Below are 23,424 nucleotides of genomic sequence, written 5' to 3'. Positions count from 1 at the left end.
ATGAGTGGTTGCAAGAGAATTCTTTCCAGTCATTTATTCAGCATTCCAGTTACCTTCTGTGACAGCAGGCAAAATATGAAGATCTATTTTGTATCCCAAACAGCTTGCAAATGAAGTTAAAACAGATCAGAGAATAATTGAGGCCCACATTAGGTACACAGTTCATGCAGCTGTGATATATGTACATTTTAAAGCATTAACTTTTTTTTTTTTTTGCCTTTTCTGCTTTGGCCAATTGTTCTTGCTAGTTTATGAAAGCCTGAAAAACAGTCCTGCTTAGGGATGAATTGCTCAATGAAACTATTTCTGTGTTTTGTATCAGTCTTGAGAGGAATATGTGAAGATAACTTAGAAGTAAATGAATGACAATTTAAAAAAAATATTTTACAGTAATAATCAAAGGATGTGTTTATGTCCATTCTTATTTCAAGCTTTTAATAAAAAGTGTTTGGGACTTGTCAGTATTCTTTTGAACTCATCACAAACTGATCTGAAAGCTTATATTTCTGGCAAATCTCAAATATTGTCTCCCCTCCTTGCCCTGAGGGTTTTTTTATTACTTGTGAACAGTCTAGTGGAGGAGCAGGATTTACACTCAATTTCTCTTCACTAGATCTGTGTATTCCATCTATATGTGGACTGTACTGTGACTACTGAAATGTTTTTCCAAACTATTAAATAAGAGCCTCAGAAATGTTGCCTGTATGTAACCTCTTACCTATAGGCCCTTGCCCGTCACACAATTCCTATTAGCTGGGGTGAGACAGTGATTAGAAGAGAGATAATTGAGCCTCTCCAGTCTGCAGTGAGTGCAGCTGTTGCTGATGTTCTTGTCCTTTGCCCATCATACCTTTCCCCTGCAAGAGCAGAGGTGGTCTGCTGCATGTTGAGCAGATGTTTCTCCTTTGCATAGTTATCTTTGGAGTGCCTTTATATACAGAAATCAGATTGCACTGCTACTGTCACTTTTATCTGATGAGAGGAAATCCCAGACGAATGAAGCTGGTTTTCTTTTCAGGCAGCTAGGCAATGTTGCTCAGGGGCATGTTCTCTTTCTTTGCTTCTGTTGCTGCTCACTGTAAACTTTTTCTTTCTGGCATGTTTCTTCTTTAATCCCTCTTTCCCTCTTTGACCCATATCCTTAATCCCATTGGGTTTCTTTTGAACTTGGTTATTTCTTAGTCTTCTGATACATCTGTCTGCTGTAGCTATGAATCGTTTGCCAACACCACATTTTCGTCATATTCCCTGAATGTCTTTTTCCTCCCACAGTTCGTATTAGAGTACTTGAAGAGGTACAGGGAAACTTCCTGGGACTGGTCATTCTTCAAACTCTGTGATACTGTGTCATTCTTTGATTCATTTCTTCTTTTACTTCTTATCTTCTCCTATTTTTAGTGTTCCCTTTCCTTTTTTATTTGTTCAACTTTCTTGTGCCATTAATCATTATTCTCTCAACAAGTAGAAAACTGTAACTGAGAGTATCTGAGATGATAGAAATAATGTGGTTCTGTATGTTAAAAATCACCAAATACACTCACTTAGTATGTCCATTTTTTATATGTTTGAAATTATTTATTTCTCTATTGTAACAAAATAAGATTTCTTTCTTCCCTGATTTTTCTGGCAAGCTCTCATAAAAACAACAGTTTATTACATCTTGTAAAATCTTTCTATGCAAATAGCCATCATTTTTTTTTTTTCTGGCACCTCCTATTTTCTCTTGAAAATTATGATTTGCACATGTGTAATTAGAGGGGAAAAAAATGCAAGCATGGTATTTTTGAGACTGCGTTATCTTGGTGTCACTATAGAGCGCGACACGGTGCAAAGCACCGAGCCTCCATTAGAAGGCTGTATAAGAGAGTTTATTATAGCAACATGTTGCTTTTATAGTTATTCAGGATATTTACATTTACTCAACAGACACATCGCCCATTGGTCATAAGAAAGAAACAAAGTTCTCAATAGGTGAACAAGGAGCCATGTCATTCTGTGAGCCAGCTAAAGTCCGTATCTTTTAACTTTCTCTCTTTCATCACGTTGTCATAGTGACAGCCTTGGTGTCTTCCTCAGGAGAGATACGGGGCTTTCCTTATCTTCAGAAAGCTTTCACTGGCTCACAGGAGCAGCATGAAAGTGTCTTTCCTACATCTTTGTGACATAGGAGTTTGCTTGCTGGTGCCATTTTCAGCTGAGTTTTCCCTCTGTGTGGTTTTCAGGGCAGCTAGGGTAATGATGAGAGACGGAGAAATTTTGACTCCGTGTTTCATAAGGTTGGTTTATTATATTATGATATATATTATATTAAAAATGCTACCCTAAAACTATACTAAAAGAACAAAGAGAAAGATGTGTTAGAAGGCAAGACAGGAATAGAATGGAATGTATAACAAAGTCTTGTGACTCCCAGAGAGTCTAACTCAACTGCATCCTTGATTGGTTATTAAGTAGAAACACCTAACGTGGACCAATCAAGGATGCACCTGTTGTATTCTACACTAGTAAATAATCATTGTTTACATTTTGAAGCTGAGGCCTCTCAGCTTCTCAAGAGAAGAAAATCCTAACAAAAGGGTTTTTTATGAAATATCATGACTACACTACTGGGTGTTTTCAAAGATGATTGTAAATGCAGTCTGGTGCTCTGGACTGTAGAGATGAGTCCATTTGAAGAATAGTGGTTTTGTTATTGAAAGTAACAGTAACATTATTTCAATGTTGTTTGTTATTCAATAATTTTCAATAATTTGATAATATTGAATTTTGTTAGTTAACTCTCTTGTTACCCACACATGTGAAGAACTGATCAAACCCTAAATAGACATTCAGGATAAAAGCCTGAGTACAAACCAAAAGTTGTTGGTTGAGTTGTACTTTTCTTAGATATTGTCAGAGTGGCTCCTTTGTTCATGTAAAGTTGACTACAGCAGTGTTCCCCAAAAGAGAATTTCTTCAGGAGCTGAGTGCTGCATTCAGGAGAGTGGGCAATTGAGTGATGTGTGGTCTTCTGCTGTTCATGAAAGGGATGCCTTTGCACAATATAAATGCCCTTGAATTTTCTATTACTAAGTTAATACAAACTGCTTTGACTGTGCAATAGAGGCTGATTAATGTTCTCCCTGTAGATATAGAGTTGTCATGTCAGTCTCCCTAGCACTGCTACTTATTTTTAGAAATATTCTCCTATTCTCATGCCCAAACACATTTTTCCTTCCATTTCCACCTTTTAACTTGCAAACATATAAACATTCTCCATAGGTTTCCTTTCTAATAAATTTAAGGATGAAATTCCAGTTCAAGCGCCTCTGACCTTCTACTTGCATACCTTCAACTAACCACCAGTCATGAAAACAACCCCAACAGTTAAAAACAGTGTAGCCTCTGTGCACGCCCAGGATCTCTTCTCAGAGTTTTAGTTGATTTGGTCTTGCTTTTTAAATTTTCCATTACACATATAGCTACTCTTGTTAGAATTTTTTAACTGGTGAACAGCAGTAGAAAGACTTGAATGTTAGAATGCTGAGGACAAAAGTGAAAGTGGTCCAAAATTGAGACTGGCAGTAAAATTTTGCAAAAAAAAGTCAGAAATATCATGGAGTTTAGGTAACCTTCTTGCTGGCTTCTTTATTTTTTTGCTTATTTATATACCATGAAAAGATATCAGCAACATATTTTAGTAAGCTTAAAAAGAAAATATTGTAGTTTTGGGTTTTTTGTGACTGAATTTGTCACAAAACTTTGTGGGAAAAAGGGACTGCAATCAGCAGTGTTGCTTGAGGTTAGTTCTTAGCAATCTAGGACTTGTTATTTTGAAAGATCAACAATGTTAGATGTTTTGGGATGGTTATCCTGAGAGAACAAAATGTATTACTTTCGTTCCACTGTTTTAAATAGTTACAGTGTCAGGGTTTCTTTAAATGAATGAAGTTTATACAGGACATGCCATCTATACTATGACTGAATAAACACGGATTCCAACCTTTATTCATGAAAGGCGGTAATCTCGGACTAATGCCACGCTTAACTCTGTACTTTCAAAATGATTTGCCTGATCTGATAAATTATGCAGTCTTTTATTTTGACCTTGTAACCTTGTAGAGTTTACTCAAACTGACTCCACAGTATTTGCCACATTAGCAGTATAATGGCTGTAACCGGTTCTTGTGCTACAGTTCATTCTGCAGCAAAAAGTAAACAGTGGGCCCTGAAAATTTATTGATTCAATTACAAGACATACACATACAAACTTTTCAAACACCATTTGAAAAGTGTTTTTGGGATTAAGTCATTACATGTCTTCTGTTTGGTCAAAAATCTGAAATATATAAACAAGGAAGCAAGCAAGCACTGAGAAATATAAACTGCTGTTTTTACTGTATGTAGAATGTGCTGTTAGACATCAATCTAAGAGCTGTTTAGGTCGAAGAACAAGGCAGACATTGAACTGCCATGCCTTTTTCCCTGATCAAGGTAACTTTTGCCCTCAGTTGCTCCTGCAAGTTTGTTATAATTTATTACGTAAATTATTTTTATGGGAGATTTTTTTTTTGTGCAAAAAATCTAGGCTTTGCAGGTTTATTTATTTTTTTTCAACAGAACTGATGACAATACAAATTATTCTTCTTCAAAGAGTAGAAGGCAACCCTTCAAAGAGAAAAAAATAGTAAATTGGCTGGAGCACACTGTCATGACATGACATCATTAATTTGTTTCATACTGTGTGGCCAATTTTTGTTTCAGGTAACTGTACTTTTAAATCTGACGTGTTTTTATGTTACACCGGAATATCTGGTCCCTATATATGCTCAGGCTGAGGAGCAGGGCTGTTTTGATACCATTTAAAGACAAAACACAAACATAATTATCTTTAGTTTATCTCCTATTGTACTGACTTTGAGATTATACTACAGGCAAGGTAAATGCTGCACAACTTCTATTAAGCAGATTACCCAAAGACATGTTATTAAATATATGTGTAATTGGGAGTGATTTAATATATTAAGAAATCATCTCAGAGCCTACTAAAGATTTAGGGTGCTAGTCAAAGGGAAAATATGCAAAAAATGTTAAGAAATAAAAACCAGCTCAAAACTAAAATGGAATGTTTTCCATACTTCTACTTCTTTTGTCTTTTGCACACCATCTTTTGTTTTAGTTTCCCTTTTTTCAGTCAGGTGCATGTATTAAAAAATATTCATTTCTTCATCTTTGAGGTGCTATTTGCATTTGTTCTAGCTAATGCAAACAGGACAGTTTCTTGGAATTGCATTTGAGAAATGAAGGGAAAATACCCAATTTAGGTTAGTGCTTTGTGCTTTGAAGACACTCTTATGAATTCAGCAAATGGAGAAGGAAGACATAAAAAAGGTTGATTATTTCTCAGAGTTGAATTAAAATATATTTACACTACATAATGCAGTTCTCACTATTTGGTCTGTAATTTGACTCTGCTTTTTAGCACTGAAGAGAGTTTTCTGTTCTTATTTCCTTGGATTTGTTCTTTGGGTGCTGTAGTCAAGGTAGATGATGTTGCCGCAGATTCAAGTGCAGCTCTGGCGGAATGGCTGAAGTTGCTGTATGGAGGAGTGTGACAGCCATGACTAATTAGAACAATACTATTTCTGAGGTAATTAGGAAACTGGAGAGGGGAAAAGGAGTGGAACATGGGACTTCTGGTGTCTGATAAGCCCATGTGTGGGCATCAAATGACCTACTAAAGCCCAAACAGAAAAGTAGTCAATGGCAGCATAAATACCATGTCTCTACACTCTACACTGAGTAGCCTTGGCTACTCAGGTCCACAGTGAAATTTTAGGTCTTGAAAAGAAAAGGCAAGAAAAGTGGGAAGAAGTGTGTAAAAGCATTCCCTTCTTTGTGGAAAGGGACCTGAAGTTGGTGAAAAATGGGATATGAAAATAACAGAGCTCTAGAACCAAGAGCTGCAGCTGATGAAGCAATGGCTTCAGAAAAAGATGCGGTGAGGGATACCTATATCCAACTGTCAGTGAAGAAAAAGGAGAAGGATAATAATCTACATTTGGACATATAAATAATAAATATGAATACTAAATTGTTCTAGTTATGCAGATATATATTGTGTGTATCAGCCTCAAGATGCAGCTGTGAGCTTTCATGTGATAAGGCTTCAGAGTATTTTGCCATATAAGTGATTTTTTGTATAGTTTTTGCTGAATTGCATAGTGGCTGTGTATACGTGTTGGTGATACTGTTGGGAACTCCATTAGGACTGAATTTCTCAGTGATTGTCAGATGGGCTTAATAAGGATGTTGGCCTTTCAAAGTGTATGGTAGAAGGGCTACAGCAGATCAGCTGCAGTTCTGAAATTCTGAGTATCACACAGGCTTGTCTGGCCTGCATTGGCCCTTGGGAAGAAAATTGCTGTACAAATTTGTTTTAAAAAATGCAACCTGCAAACATCAGGATGGCTGCAGGCAACTGCTGCCTTGTACAGGCAGCAAGTGTTCTATAATAAAATTTACTCAACCAGAAGCTTATCTTCTTTTGTAAAGCTGATTTGTTTTTTGGTGATGATTTCTATAAAACCTAAAATACCTGTGCTTTTCTAGCTAATACCTAATTTCTATTATTTTACACTGTCTGCACACTGTGGAGATTGAAGGACAAGTGTCACAAGTGTACTTCCACTGGGGAGGCAGTACCAGAGTGTGAGATAAATCAGGGGTGAGCCTTAATCTCTGGTTGTTCTGAAAAGCGTGGTGTGTGATGAGTGTCTTTAGCTGTGCTGTCATCCAGCAGAACAGCAGAAGCTACTGGATCTCTCTGTCAGAAGGATGTGACTCTGTTAGGATTAGATGAAAGAAATGGTGGACAGAAGGTTTGAAAGTGAGAAAGGTACTGGGAATTAAGAACTGGTCAACTTTGTGGCATAGTATTCTTCCTGACCCAAGGATAATATTAGTCACTGAATTTATATTAACCAAATAAAAAATATTAACTGAATTTTTCACTTTGTTGCATGCTGATACCAAAGACTAGATGTTTTGGTAATAGGAATTTCTTTGATATTTCACAATGTATATAAATATAAACAATCAAATATAATTTTGTATAAATAGATTTATTTAGATATTTTTATAAAGGCTTTTGTGTACTTAAAAGCTGTGTAAACCTCAAAATTTAAACCACGTTTCATACTCTTTTTGTTCCTCATTGATGCAGAAAAGAGAAGTCCAGAGCAATAAGGTCTGAGGGTTTCTTGGTTTGCTAGATCTTTCCTAGAGTTCATCATTGATTCCATATGTGTATCAACTGTCCAGCCTTCACGGTGAATGGTACCTTTTATCTTTAGGAAATCTTTAAGCAATTTAACTTTGCTCAGCTTATTGTTCAGTGATAAGGAAGTAACATAAGGAAAGTAATTTAAAATATTGTTTTGTGTAAAAGAAATTGAACTACTTATTCATCCACTATATAAATGTAGCTGTATGTATTACTATTAATTCAATATCGTTGACTTTGATTGACATAAGTGGTTACTATCAGCATAGTTTAATCTTGAGATAAATGGTTTTATCAAGAAACAAAATACTGATTTTCTTAATAAGAAACAAAGGGGGTATGATTCATTTTTGTTATTTCTAGTGTGCTTAGAGCACAAAAGTAACAGGTTCAGCAGAGGACTAGTCAAAAACATCACAGGTACTTCATATCATTTTCTTGCAACCTTAGCACTTCACCATGAACATTATAAATGACTGATTCTGCTTTAGATTCTGACTTACTTTAGAATGATGTATGAAATAATATGTGTTTTGCATGTCCTGTTTGTAATGATAAAGGTCATATAGTATCATTTACATAATCTCCAGCCAGAAATGAACTCCAGCAATATCTTCTGTATAACATATACATTAACTGAGGTTTAAAACTCTCATTATTCATGAAAGTTAATTTTACAGTGGGTGTGAATGATCTATCTTATGGCTGCTTTTTTGATCATTCTATAAAATAATATGAAGCAAAGCCTGCACAAATAGCAGGAAAACCAGTAAAGAGTGATGCATTTGCTTGACTCTGTGTATACCCGATTGGATCTTGATTGATGGCAATCATTTGTCTTTGTCAAAAAAAGGAGAAAAATTCAGACATTGAAATAAGAGTGCTATCAAACTTTCTACAATGGCAGAAAGATTCTATTAATGTAGCCTGAGAGTATTAACTGTCTCTGCTAGAAAATGATAAAGAATGTTAATTTTTTTTCTTGAGCATGTTTAAGTGTAAACTGCATTATTTTGTCAATGTGGGAGGACTGAAAGGGGCATGCTACGGATTTATGGCATGCTGGAATTGGAATTTAAAAAAAGAGAGTAAATTACAAAAAATAGAGAAACAAAAAGCCAAATGAAAGAGTCTGATCCTTCTGATTATGATTTTGCAACAAAACAATAAAAGTTTAAGTAGGACAGTGTCGTAAAATCCTTAATGCTGCATTCCTATTGATATTGAAGCTTTGAAGACTAACTTCAAAGGAGGGTGAACAAGAGCAAAAAATAGATATAAAATAAACAAAGAAAAATTGACAAGCTTGGTTTTAGAAGTCCTTTTGTATGTCACATCTAGGAATATTGACCCGTTACTTGAATGGGCTTTAAGGCAACTTCCTTATTAATGATACTTAGAAACACAAAGCATATGGCTCTGGGTAATAGTGTATTAAAGGGAGGGAAACACTGTTACACTGTACAATAATGCTTGCAAAGCAAGAATACAGTTTCTTTTAAAGTAAATTAATATATAATTTTTAATGAATATATATAAATAAACAAAAAAGAATTGAAAACATTGAAATCCCAAAGAGTTATCCACTGGATTTATTTTATGCCGTTAGTATTTGTGGGGTTTGTTATACATCTGTAATGTTCTCTGGTTCTAACTAGTTGTGTTAAAATTTGATTACTGAAACAATATTTTCAAAATTATGAGCATACCAAATAATCTGCATGAACACCCTGCCTACCCTAGGAAGGCAAATATTTTTGTTCTTGAACTTCCAAAGAATAAGAAAACTGCAGGATTTAACCTGAGTGTTTACTAGTCCTTGATGCACCTTTTAAAATAAATATTTGAGGGATTGCCATTTTAAGGACAGATTAAAGAAAGGCCATATCAAAACTGTGAACCAGGGAATACAGTTTTATCCAATACCCACACTAATGTGCTTTGTGGCCCTCGTCATTCATTTTAAAAGGTTTTTATGTTAGGTTGGTTTGGGGTTTTTCGTATTTCTGCATTGTGCTTCTAAAACACTGTCTAGCTTTGCCATACTGTAGTGTGTGTCAGATTAAGGCAGCAGGCTCCTGATTCAAACATTAAAATGCAGCATAAGCAGTGTTACTTGTCCTTGCTTAAAGAACCTTGTAGGGACATCATTAAAAAGCATTAATTCGTTAACTCCCATGAAGCCTTTGCTACTGCTGCTGAAGATGCTAAGATGTGATTTTAGCTGAGTGATAGTATATTTATTTTAAATATTTTTTTAGTGGTAAGGTTTGTGAGACATGACTTGTATGATTGAGATTGTTGCTGTTTTAAGGAGCAGCTGCAAGATTACTTCATTGCAGGGAAATTTTGGAAGTGGAAACGCTGTGTTCAGTATTCACATGCACACAGTATTTACCCCTTCTCTTCTGAAAAATAACAAAGGAGCACCAGACTAATATTGTAGGACAGGACTAAGATTATGAGGTCCAATTTTCAGGGAGCAATAGAAACAGGATCACTTATATCACATTGTCTTAATACAGACATTATAGAAGAAATATTCCTCTCCCCAGCTTGCTTTCTGTTATTGTCTGACTGCATTTTCTGTCCTCATTAATTCTTTATCAAATTTCTTTTCTGACCTTCTATTACTTTTCCCAGGTTTTTGACCAGGCAGACTTGGGTTTTGCCCCCCTTTCTCTACTCTGGCTCTTATCCAGCTGATTCCCAACGCTATCCTATTTTCTCTGCTTGATCCCCAGCAGATGGATAATCCCTCCCCTCTCACATGTTTATCTCCCATGACTTCCACATCAAGATGCTTTCTTTGGTGCTTCATAGGCTTTTTGCCTCTGCTGTATCTGGTGAAATAATTTTCTTCTTTGTGCTGCTTATGTTGTTGGTGAGATAGCGCTGAAGAAAGATAACTGCAACTTTCTTTGTCTGGATTTTTCTGAAGTAGCCACTTCAGAGACTTTTTTTTCAGAGAGAGGGAGAGAGAGAATATTTCAGAGAGATACCTTTTTTTCTTCCTATTGTTATTACTATTTATTTGTAGTAGATAAAATTTGGACAGGAGGAGTTTTCTTGCTTGGTCTTTGGGATTAGTGCCTGTTTGTTGTGGATGGAACCCAAGACTGTTCTTGGTGGGTTTGATGCACTTGAGGTCACAGTCTGGGTGTGATGGGGGCAGCCTGAGAGGCACAACCCAGGGAAAGATGGGCAGCATCTTCAAAGGTGTTTTGCATCAGCAAACACCTACTGATTGTACGCAGACTGTGGCCTTCCAATGCCTTTAGCAGGGCCATTTTTGGCAGCTTTGTACAGCAACAATCAAACAAATACTTTGGACAACAGCTTCTATGTGGAAAAATTAACTGAACTGAAGTTCTCTTAACATAGCTGACTTTGACTTGACAAATTTTATTACCAGTTATTACAATATAGTAAAGAGAAATTAGTATTTCTCCTCCAAATCCTGTGCATTGTGCTTGTATAATCATTGTGATGATTGCAAGTCTGTCTCTGTTCCCCTCACTGCCCCCTTCCCTCATGGGAAATTTTTGGGGAAAATACCATCTTGCAGCGATTAGTATTGAAGATTGGTTACTTCTATCAGATGGTTTGGTAAGTCATCTGTAGCTATTGCTGTGATTTGCTGCTTGCCCATATAGCTTCACACATGTATTTCATTTCCAAAGTTAAGCAAAGTTATTCCCTATAAAGAGGGTGAAAGTCTAGATGAAAGCCATCCCTTTTGTGAAAGCCATATTCACTATCCCTCTTAGTGACTGGTAAAGCAAAGTAAATTTTAATGGTGCATGATACTGAAAATGAATCCTGTGACCTTGAGAAGTTCTATCAGAAGATGAAGTTTTATTTTAATCCTTTTGCCATTGTTTGCGTTACTGTATCTTCAAGTTTTAGTTGCAAACTCTAGTACAAGTAGCTGTGTGTATATTCTGTACTTGAGACAGTCCAAATTAAAATTCCTAAGTAATTAAAAAAAAACCCTGAACTGGTTTGTGTCTAAATTAATGGTTTTATTCTTTCTAGAGCTCTGTTCATGAGAACATTTGTGTTTTTACAGCAATGGAAAACATTTACTTTTAGCTTATCCTTGAAATCTCTTAGAAACTATATAGGCTTTTTTCTTCTGAAAGGGAAAGTGAAAACATTCAATTTTCATGATGAAATGAAACAGTCTTTTCTTGAGTTTGAGTGTCAATCTGAATTGACTCTTCTGTCAGGAGAGAAGCTAATTGCAAAAAACCCATGGTTTTCAAGTCTGTTACCATGCCTTCTCTTTATGGGTGTTTTCTGTGATAGATTTAATATACTTGGCAAACAAAGTTTCTTGAACAAGTTGTGTTACAAACTGTACCAAAATATTTGAGTTCTTTCATTTTTCATCATTGACGACTAAAAAATAAGTTAGCTTAGTTTAGCAGGGACAATGCATGGTTATTTCTAAAGCTGAATAATGAAGAAAGGTGTGACTAGAGATAATTACAGATACAGTTTATATATGCAGGAGCGAGATTATGTTCAAGGAATAAAATGTGCATTATCATGCAGTACACTTAAATTATGCTTACAAATATCTGCACCATAATTTGAGTGGTGTTCTCTTAAATAATCTTCTCTGAAGAATTTACATAAAACAAAAATTAACATCTCCAGCAAAAAATATTGTGAATTGTATGATTATTACAGAAAACTGTTCTGTTCTCACATTTGCATTCCAGATTTTAAATAGGAAGTTTATAGTTTTGTTAGGAGCTTCTTTAGTACCTAAAGGATTTCTCTTTTCAGTGTCCCAACTATAGTTATTTGTGAACATTAGCAGTATCACATGATACACAGATATTTGGTTTATGAACACACAGTTGGAATTCTGTAGTCCAAAAATGAAGATTTCTGGAGAACTCTGTACCTGGATGCTGAAGGGACAAGTTAAAACATTGCCAGAAATGTGCACAGTTCCACCTCATTGTTTTTCACTGCAGTAATTCTTCCCAAGCTTGAGGATTGAGAGCATTGATACTTGGATTTATTTGAAGTTGCTGTGGATGAGTACTTGGAAGAGAAATGCATTAGGAGGAAGGAGGAGTATAAATGGACAAACCACATTAGACTCAGGAAATCCCCCGAGCTGAAAATAGTAGGAAACTGGCAGAGTGCCTGGGGAGAAGTTGTACATGATTGGATTGATCTTGCTCTTCCTTAAGCCACCACTGACATTTTGGGATACAGAATATCAGGTTAGACCTTTGGTAGGAAAAAGTACAGATATTCCTGTGCTCTTTCTATCCTCTGAGTGCATTCATGTCCTCTTCTGCAGGGACAAGGAGCCCTTTGAGTGGTTGATGGCACCACTGCAGTGATGGGGTCTGACTGCAGCACCGTGTGAGTTATGCCAGAGCCTCTGGTTCTCCTCTTTGATGGGGAGTTCCTTGGTGGTGCTGAGTTGTTTCCCATTGGGAGTAACAGTGTTGTTTCCATTTAATTCCCCTCTGTGATGGTATTGCAGTGTTGTGAAGAACAGCTTAATATTGAGAAAGTTGTTTCAATGCTAGGAAAGAACCTAAAGAGGTATGTTGGTTTTCCTGTTGTTTTGGTGATTTGTGTGTGTGGTTGTTTGGTTAGGATTTTTTTTTTTGGTGAACTTTTCTTAAAAACAAATAAAGGAGTAGCTAAATGAAGAGAAAGAAACTGGAAGCCTTGTCAAGAGAGGTAATAATTGCCCTGAAGAAGAAACTTCATTCTTTTAAACACGTCTTTATGGATGCCAATGCAGAGGGAAATGAAATTGTGAGTGTTATGCTCGTGCTTAAATCACCGAAATGAAAGAGGAAACATTTCCTGGGTTGTTGCTTCTTAAGCTTTCATTTTCCAGTCCTTTTATCAATACTGTTTTATAATTTTGGATTTAACATTTAGTATTAGTCTTGAGGAGTAAGAATTATGGAGGGAAGAATATTATGATATCTCTTGTATTGATTGGTTGGAGTGATTGTTACCAAGTTTTCTGTTGGTACATTTCTCTCTTGGTGTACCTGTGGGAAAGAAGTTGCATCTTCTCAGTTAGCAGCTTCTGATGTGTCAGTGTACAAGGTTTTATCCTGGGCTAAGCCCTTGGATTACTTTATCAAAGGAACCTTGGGTGGTTTAGCACTTTTAACCTTGCTCATTCTTCACTACAAGTAGTCCTTTGGTAGGTTCTGTAACAACGATAAGGATGGATTCCCCACTTCTGTTTTGTAAATGTTGTGAGGACTTTGCAACCTTCCCGACCCTTGGGGCATCAGTGGATCTCAAGAGGCAGTTCTGTAGCTTAAATGGTTTTCATAGGACCATGTCAAGTAACAGCTTTGAATTTGCCCCTCTCTGAAGTGCCTATGAATTGCTAACCTTTTGTCTCCTGCTTTGCTGATCACGTAGAAGAGGTGTTTGCAGGCTACCATTTCCTTTATTTAAATCTTCAGTAATTACAGAATTATCTGTGTGGTCCAGAAAATGTTGCTTCATCATAATTCAGTGCTGCGTTTGTTTTTGGTTTTTTTTTTTGGTTTTTTTTGTTTTTTTTAGAGCTAGTTTGCAAGGCTTTCAAGGGAGAAATTTTATATAATAAATTAAGCGTTTTTAAAGGGAGTTGATTCCTGTTGCCGTTTCCTAAGGGTGATGGGCTAGTATGGAAACCGTCTTGCTCCATGTGCTTCTCAGTGGTCTTGCTGCCTTGTCTTATTGTTTCCAGAGCACAGTACTATGTTTGCAGGTACTACAACTCTCTCTTACACGTGTTCCTGCAATCATCACACAATGAAGTAATTTCTCAGATTTTGCTATCCTCAGATTTTAAGTCCTGAATCGAATCTTGGACAGAAGTGTTAACCTTTAAATCAAATCATACTTGATTTTATTTGATTTTGATTGGGATCTTTTTGTTTTAAAAAACTTTGATTTTAGAAGAAATAGAGTAGAAGAAATACAGATGATACTGAAGTTGGGTGTCTCTAAGGCTTCAGTATCCTGATTGAATTGAGAATTTCTTTCCCAAGATGCTATTTAACAGTAGCCAAATATTCTGTGAACCTTAGAGTTTTGCCTGCTCCCCCTTACATAATTTCAAGCAGAGGTTCAAGGATGTTCAAATTCATTTATGATTAAGCAAGAGGTTGAAGGGGGAGTTTCCTTGTGTCCCCAGATGCTCTCAAATTCTGTGCATAGTAAAAAGATAAAATTAATGTGTTTTTTAATATTTAGGTATTTAGACACCTCAGGGAAGTTTGTCTTCTCTCTATTATTCTATGTTTAAAAAAAAAAGTTGTACCTAAATCTCTCAGTCATCTTTGTTGTTCCTCTCTGTGGTGGTTGTTGAATTGCTGAGTTAATTTGGTTAATAGATAGTAATTTTAACTTCAAAAAAAACTCAAACAAAACCAAACCAAACAACCAAAAGCAAAAAAACCCAAAAAACCAAAGAAACAAAACAAAAAAGAAAAAACAACAAAAAAAAACCCCCTCAAAAATCAAATAAAACCACCCAGTTACTTGAGACCTTTCTGGCAGAGGACTCAGAAAAAATATATACAAAAGAGAAAAAAAATTAACTTCCTGTGAAAGAACATAGAGCAAAAATGTATTTATTGAATCAGAGGAGTGCACTATTACATTTTTATGGAAGCAAGAAAAGTATCCAGCTGTTAAGAGAGCTATAAAAAAAATACAGGTTAGCCAGAGCTCTTAAAGTTTAGATATATGGGAGTGTGATTTTATCCTGTTTCTTCTAGAAGAGATGAAATGTTTGCGGCAGGTCAAATCCAAGAGTTTTGGGAAAAGCTTTACTGTAATTTCTGTGTTTAATACTTCTGGGGTCAGAACAATGTACAAAGAAAAATCACAGAACTGACTAGATTTTCTTGTTTTGGTCAAAAGTTGATCTATATTATATCCACAAACACTGAAAGATGATGATGTCAAATCCCAGCTACTGGAGAGAATTAATCTTAACCATAATATTTCAATTTTTCAATTAAATATTCCTCACAGAAAACCTGCTGTTGCTGTAATTAGTGGGTAAATAAATAGGAACTTCTTATGCATGAGCTTAAAATGAAAGCATCAGAACCAACAGGAATGGCAAGGAGATTAAGATTGAGCTGGCTCCTTTGTCATATTGTATCCTTCAACATATTCTCATAATCCATTGCTCATTTTGGCAAGGGAGGGGTAACAAGTACTGCAGACTAAAATTCTGCATTATCAGGCAAAAAGCCTCCAGCAAGATGTAATGTACCTATTTTTTGAATATTGTGGGAATTACTGTTATTTTCAATATTCATAGCAGTATACGGGGTCTGTATGAGCTGTGGTTACTTTGCAAAACAAATGTTGACTGCAGTCGGGAGTAGGATGTGTGAGATTTGCAAAGATTTATGAGCAACTAAGCCAAAGCATCCTGCTGCAAATTTGCTGCATGTTCATTCTTCCATGTCTGAATAATGTCTGAATTAATTTTGCTGCAAGCTAAAAGAAAGTTTTCATGTTAACTTCTGGTAGTAAAGTGGAGTCGTTTTCATTTCATTTAATTTATAATTAATCTTGATAGAAATGCAACATGGAGTGAACTGTGTCTCATGGTGTCATCTTTGGAAGTGCAGCTTTATTTTAGACTGATCATTATAAGATCAGCCTAAGATAAGATAGTGATTGCAGAATACATGATTAGAACTGTACCACGTACTTAAGTGAGCCCTCTTTGAAGTATCAATGTGCACTGGAATGCCAGCACTTCAAAGAATGCTCCAAAAAGCCGGGGCTGTGGTTAGCTACCAAGGGGTTAATAAAGATCAAAGAAGAGCCTACATAAACTCATACATAAACAGAACTGTTTTTAAACTGGAGGTTAATAGCACCATGATCTAGGACAGCAACACCTTAAAGGTGGGCTTGTCTTCCCTGACATGGTGCTTTATAATGCATAAAGGGGGACTGAAACATTCATAGTTGACATTTTTTCTGGATTGCTTTTTAAATGATGAATTCAAAGCTTGTCAGTGTAGAAAAGAGTCTCTGTGATATCTGAAAGTGGCATTGTTCTTCTGGTTTTGTTTGCATGCTAGTTAGGTGGGAATGGATTTTTGGTATGATTCCATGAAAATGCAGAAATCAGGAGTCCTGGGCAAGGAGTTGTAGCTGAGGTGCCTAATGGCTGAGAAAAGGAGATAATCTCCTATTTACTGTATAGAAGCATACTAACAGCATTTCTACTAGTTTTTAAAATGCAAAATTTAGGAATTACAGATCTGTGCTGTTTGTACTGTTGTGTTTATACGGGGAAATATAAACATATGTTTATATTTATATGTTTATGTATCTTAACATATGAAACATATGTTAAGACAGGCTTCCCTTGCTGATGTTCCCTTCTTCTCCTCTACAGTGGAAGTGCCTGAGGTTTAAACTGTACAAAGGTCCCCTACAACTGTGCTGAGTCCTTGGAGTACTGTGCTAAGTCCATGCACATGTTGTGCCTGAAGTTCATAGCCTGCTTTTCACATCTCTCATCAAGAGAAGCTTTTCACATATCTTTCTTCTGAAAGACTCAAAGGAGAACAACTCTGCTCACTCTTCAGCAAACCCAGGAAATACTCCACATGCACCTTTTGATAAAACTGAAGCACAGATAAAGGCAAAGGTCCTTTTAGGAAAAAAAAAAATTCAAATCCTTTACAGACAGAGCCAAATGTTTTCTTGGAGGAGAATTAGGAGTAAATAGACTATACTGATTTAATGGATTACATTAGTGTTTCTCCTAATTGATATTATGCCAAAGAAGCTGTACTCAGTGGCCTTGGGCCTTTGTTATGACCAGTTCCTGTTTCTGCAGCAGTAACTGTGGCAGAGATTAAGAGCCTGCCTGCACATGAGGTTTTTTTCATAAGAATTCCCAGTTTTTTCCATTTGTGGAAGTCTGTATCCTGGAACTATGGAATATGAATGTCCGTGTTTGGGGCAAATGAAGATAACATGAAAAGGCACACACTGTTAATATTAGAGTATGATTACATGATATATATTTTTTATATTCTTCCTCATCCTTTCCTTCCTTTCTCTCACCTGCACATATCTTACCCTTATTTTTAGTCACATAGTTGTTGGTGAGGCTGCAGAGTGAACAGGTCACTGATATAAAACGGAATAAAAGCAATGAAATCTAATAATCCCAGCTGGTTACTGTGATTTGGTTTAGAGTGGCCACACAAATGTGTGAATGCAGCTGAGAGAGGGAGAGAGAGTTGAACTGCAACTGGTTGTGCTATTGGAGAAAGTATAGGTAATGTAGGCAGCATTTTCAAAGATCTCAATGGACTTGTCAGGATTTAATTAATCTTTAATGTCCTGAAGTAGATACATCATCAGTGAAGTGCTGTGAAATACACACAGAACGTAGCTGGCTGAGTAATGTTTTAGCTGCAACTTTGGCTTTTAATGCTAATCGAATCTTCTCCTGTTTGCTTTGGTAGTAGGGGCAAAGTGGGAATCAGATCAGGAACCTGATTTATGGAAAAAGTAATTTTCCCTACTGCATCAGTACTCTGATTTGCCATGTGGCAGACAGTTGTGCTTGGGATCTCTGTGTGAAATGTGAAACTTAGTAGTGCTGCTGAGAACTTACCTGTTTACATCATCAACATTTGCTTTGCCATTGTCAAGGTCAATGTTTTATATTCCAAAGTGTGTTAAGTATTTTTTATTATGTTACAGGTCAGTAATATATCTACATATATATCTATATATACAGGTCAGTGATTTATCTATTTTTTAAATAATTGTTTATTGACATGTGATTAGTAGTATGCTCATTTTGTGGTCTGGTGTAACTTGGTTTTTTAGATCAAAAAAGAAAAGATTTTTCACAGTTTGTGAAAGCTCATTAGAAGAGTATTGAATTGCTTCAGAAAATGTTTCACTTGTTTTCTGAAATTACCTTTTATCGAGTCAGTTAGTGGAATATATCTTGCATTTTACTATTACATACAAAATTTGAGAGATTTTAGTTAATATTCTGGACATCCAGCTGAATGCCATGGAAATGCAATGGATTTCAGTTTGCAAGATCAGGCAGCCTCTTACATTACAAGATGCCCTGCAGTCTGCTGGAGGTACTCCACCAAAGGTTTTGCACTATTTTCCAGAACTTCAGCACTTTTATCTTCAGATTGACAACCAAATCAATGCTGAGAGATTAACAGATTGAGGGTAGCCCTGCCCAGAAGGACTTGGAGGTGCTGGTGGATAAGAGGCTGAATGTGACCCGTCAATGTGTACTCAAACGTGTCCTGGGCTGCATCCTAAGCACCGTGGGCAGCCAGGGAGGGAGGGGATTCTGCCGCTCTGCTCTGGTGAGCCCCCCTTCAGTGCTGCATCCAGCTCTGGGCTCCTTAACATGGACCTGGCTGGAGTGAGTCCAGAGTGCCAAGAAGATGATCAGTGGGCTGGAGCACCTCTCTTATGAGGAAAGGCTGAGAGAGTTGGAGCTGTTCAGCCTGGAGAGGAGAAGGCTCCAGGGAGACCTTACAGCACATTCCAGTGCCTAAAGAGACTACAACAAAGATGAAGGGGGACTTTCTACAAGAGCATGGAGTGACAGGACAAGGGTAGATGGCTTCACATTTAGAGGGCAGGTATAGATTAGACATTGACAGGAAATTCTTCACTGTGAGGGTGGTGATGCACTGGTACAGGTTGCCCAGAGAAGTTGTGGATGCCCCATCCCAGGAAGGTCGAAGCCAGGTTGGATGGGGCCCTGAGCAACCTGATCTATAGTGGAAGGTGTCCCTCCTCACAGCAGGGAGTTTGGAACTGGATGATCCTTAGAGTCCCTTCCAACCCAAACCCAAAGTTCTGTGATTCTGTGATTTAAATGCAGATGCTTATTTTTGGGGTTTTCATAGATATGGTTTTGTTTTTTGGCTTTTTTGAGAAAAATGGTTGTGTCTATTGCAGAAGATATCTGGTTTGAGTTCTTGAAACATTTTACGTGGAAGCAAAAGATAGCTTGTTGTAGACCAAGAACAGTGTTAAAATAATCTGGCTTATTTTTCCTTTAAAATTGAGCACCACTATTTGTGTTCTTTGATTGCTTTTTTGTGTAATTTAGAAGGAGCACCTGATATTCTGCATTTGATGAGCCATTGCAACCGAAGTGTGTAATAAATTATAACCAGAAGATGGAGTAGACATGTAGTTGGTGATGGAGAAATCATGGAGCTGCCTTCTTTTAGATTTCCTTTCAGATCTGTACTGTTGCTCCTGATGCATGAGTGGTGTTGCCACTCTGTTTTTGGCTGTCTATGAAACTAATTTAGCCAAAGTCTTTGTGTTTGAGCATCTACACCTTAGGAATTGTCATCACTGATTGATTGCCTTGCTGATGGTCTTAGTGAAGAGACCTAATCAAGGATTGATTAGGTTTGGAGATTGACTCACCTGCTTAACGCTACAGTTAGAGTTCTGGCAAGGAGTGTGTAATCTTGAAATTTATCTTGTAATCTTCACATAGGCTTCTCTGTTTTTAAATTTGTTGTGATTGCCTTTTGTGGAAGTGGATTTTCTTGCCTTTAAGGTTAAAAAGCCTTCTAGATGGAAGAGGTCTTTTAGAGCTCTAGCCATCCTCTGTCTCTGAAGATTTCTGCAACACTGTGCTCTTTTGCCTTTCTGTGTTTCTCTTTTCTCTTCTGTATTTGTTTATTTGCTGCTTCACTCATCTAAGGATCTGAATGGGGGCTTCTGTGGTGTGCTGAAATCCATTCTCACTTAACTGATAGCTTGAGTACAGCCCTAAGATCTCTCAAAATGTTGCTTTTGTAGGTTTGCATTTTCTTTCCTCTTTCCTACCTCACGCAGTCCCTTTACAACCCACACTGGTGTGTTGACTATTTATTTCTGGGATGGCAGAGTATTTAGAAATACACAGTGGGGTGAGACATTGCAAGAAGTAATTCTTCAGCGATTGCATTATCCTGTCATTGTTGTCTGGTGTGGCTCATATTCAATTTAAATCTATAAAGGTATGAGGACTAATAGGTAGTTTCCATGCCTAAAATACCTTTGCTATGACACTATAATAAAACTAGTACAGCAGTTGGTATGTTTTGTTTCCAATTGTCCTAATCTTTGAAACTGGTAGGAAGTACAGGTTTCTCGTTCTGATAGTGGAGATAAATGAGCACTTCGACTTTTCCCCATTGCCCACAGTGAAGTGACTTTTTTTTTTCATGACACAAAATCCTGAGGTAACAGGTTATATTGGTCATTTTAAATTTTATCTCGTCTCTGTACAATTTTAACAATGAAGTTAGGTGCGTGGGAATGAGAGGAAGGTTTTCTCTCAATTTTGAGTACATAGCCTGGTAATTTGGGAAACTTGGAAAAATAAAGCAATATAATGGTTATGCAATTTGCGTGAAACACTTAATATAAAAGCTTTGTTTCGATTCAGTCAATATTGTTACTAAGGAACCACTAATTACTGTGTATCATGTTGGAGGGTGCCCTGACAAATCCATGCAAATCATATGATTTATAATTCATAAATCCCTGATCTCCTGAGTGATGTTGCTCTTGCATTTAGACTAATTGAGTAGTTACACTCATCGATCCAGTCCACATAGCACCTTTTGTCCATATGGCAGCCTTTACTGCAGGGCCAGGAACTCCTGTTGTCAAACGTCCCCTGTAGTTTCCCTTAAATCTGCCTCCTTGGCCCTTTGCTTCACAGTCCTTTAGTCTGCCAGCAGTCAGTTCTGCCCAAATCAGAGCAGTATTTCTGTCTTTCTCCCCCTGGTTGCAGAGGTACCTGGTTGCATGGTACAGCATTGCCTTTTGAGGATGGGACTGCAGTGCTTAATTGCTATTACTAGTAAGGCAGTGTGCTGGAGTAGCTGTGTGGTGGTGTACTGGTTTATATTGGTTCTAATATCAGCTGGTTTATAATGGTTCAAAAATGCATTTTTCCCAGTAGCTGCTCTCAAAAATGGCTCACTTGTAACAATCAGTCAACACAGGTGTTTATTTTTGGCTTTGCAGGGTTTTGTTGGATGTTTTTCTGTGTGTGAAGAGTAGGTAATTTTTTTCCACCTCTTAATGCAATGGTTACAAATACTTACAAATACTGAAATACACAGTCTAATAGTGGTTACTTAGTTGTGTGTGGACAATCAGTGCCCCACTGAAGGAGATAGAATCCTATGCAAATTTCGTATGCAGAACTGAAAATAAAAGCAAGGGACTAAAGATATATTATGTTTCAGGATAATATTTCATGCCTGATCATTGTTACCTATTTTCCTAATAATTTTAGCATAGTTTTGTAATGTGCTATAATTGTAATTGTTATCCAGAAGAATGGCATCACTTAATTCTATCAAAACTGTGGCGAGGTAGATGAATGACAAATTAATAATTTACCATCTTTGCATAATACTGTAGCCCAGAACACCAGAAGGATTGATGGCAGAAGAGGTTAACAAATTTTAGCAGCTTCCATTAGCTTTTCATTGTCATATATTTGTGGTGCCGACTGAAATAAGCTTTGTAGGAGATCCCAGTGCAGGGAACTAATTACTCGTGCCGATTGCCACCCTGATGAATAGACCCTCATTGTATCATTCCCCTGAAGACGAGGAGCAGGCTGTGATTCACGACTGCATCCTGGCTGATATTTGATAATAATTTTAACAGATAAATGTAGGAAGGCAGAATGATGAAGTGCCTATCCATGCTCTACGACTATCAAAGGCATGCACATAGCCAGCTGTGTTCTGCTTTTTTTCTAAAATCACTAATGGAGAATTTTAAGTTATTAATCGACCTTTGAATAAACCCATATCTTCCTGTATATTGTAGTTTTTCTTTGGTTAATTATTCCAAAATCATTGGGTCTTATAATCAGAGCAGCCCAATTTTACCGTGACTGTAATACAGACAAGTGCGAAAATAAGATACTGGGGAATTTGATTCCAATACTTCAGGTTTTTTTCTGAAATTAAGCAATTAGGAAGATTAGGACTAGCGCACTGCCTTTTCTTTGGTGTTAGAAATAGGCATAGAATTTTAGTGAAGACTGCAAAGACAACCTTCATTTTGATAAAATTGTTTTCAGTCAGAATTTTTAATATCTACAAATCATGTTTGAGAGTACTGTTATACAAATCATTCTGGCTTTTTTTACTATATTTGTTTGAAACCTTGATTTACCCTAAATAAAACTAATTTCTGCCTTTAAACCTCAGAACTACAAATAGATAGCAAGTGTTTTTAACATTGTGATCTGTAAATTAGTTGTGCCTACTCATTTGTCAGTGTTGACAGGTATACTTTCTATTAGCTCCTGGATCAGAAATGGAATATATATATCTGCATTTTCATCTATTGTTTTAATACTGGCTCTGTAAACCAAGTCCAAGTGGTTTTTAGTCTGAACGTACACATTTTCAGGGTATTGCTGCTATTCTATCGTGGCCTCAGGTATTTTCTGTTTGTTTACTTGCCATACCTGAAATTGGTGTTTTCTGTACATTCTCTGGGCTAAAATATAGTTTTGCAGTGGCATTCATTCATGATCATCTAAACAGATAGTAACTGGCACTTATATATGACCATATTAAAAAGATCTACATATATTTGGATCATAAAATGGAAAATAATGAATTTTATATAACCTTTTCCGAATGTAATTTTTAAAAGTTTGCTTTCTATGTAGCAACTATTACACATCATAACATGTAGTTTTTAATTAAATGTAAAAACACAACTACATAAACCAGAAATGCAATCTGATTTGCTCAAAAATAGATTGCTGTTTCACTCTCCTGGAATGGTTTATTTAAAAACAGTAAATGGAAAAGAAATGCATTTTCTCATGTTGTTCTAAGCCTCAGGGGCTAAATGTAATGAATATTTTAAGAGATTATTTTAATTAAATTCCTGCACATCTAAACAGAGTAATATTTTATTATCACATACATAACCATGTAACTGAGGTATTCATTAAAGTTAACACTTTCTGGACCAAGAATTCATGGCATGATTTACTGACCTTGTGCAAAAAGGCACAAATTAGGAAGAAAAATGAAGGGGGACAGACTTTGATTAATATAGGTAATGCTATA

The 23,424-nt window shown here is 36.5% G+C and overlaps 1 protein-coding gene across 4 annotated transcripts in view; it reads left to right on the top strand.

The window, feature by feature from the left end:
- The window catches only part of LRBA (LPS responsive beige-like anchor protein), a 367,373-nt gene that overhangs the window by 166,359 nt on the left and 177,590 nt on the right, over positions 1–23,424 (top strand). The gene's annotated exons all lie outside the window — the stretch shown is intronic.

This window comes from Motacilla alba, chromosome 4 (assembly GCF_015832195.1).
Source record: "Motacilla alba alba isolate MOTALB_02 chromosome 4, Motacilla_alba_V1.0_pri, whole genome shotgun sequence".
NCBI classification, from domain to species: domain Eukaryota; kingdom Metazoa; phylum Chordata; class Aves; order Passeriformes; family Motacillidae; genus Motacilla; species Motacilla alba.
The sequence above is the reverse complement of the archived record's forward strand: the minus strand, read 5'-3'. Positions and strand labels throughout refer to the sequence as shown.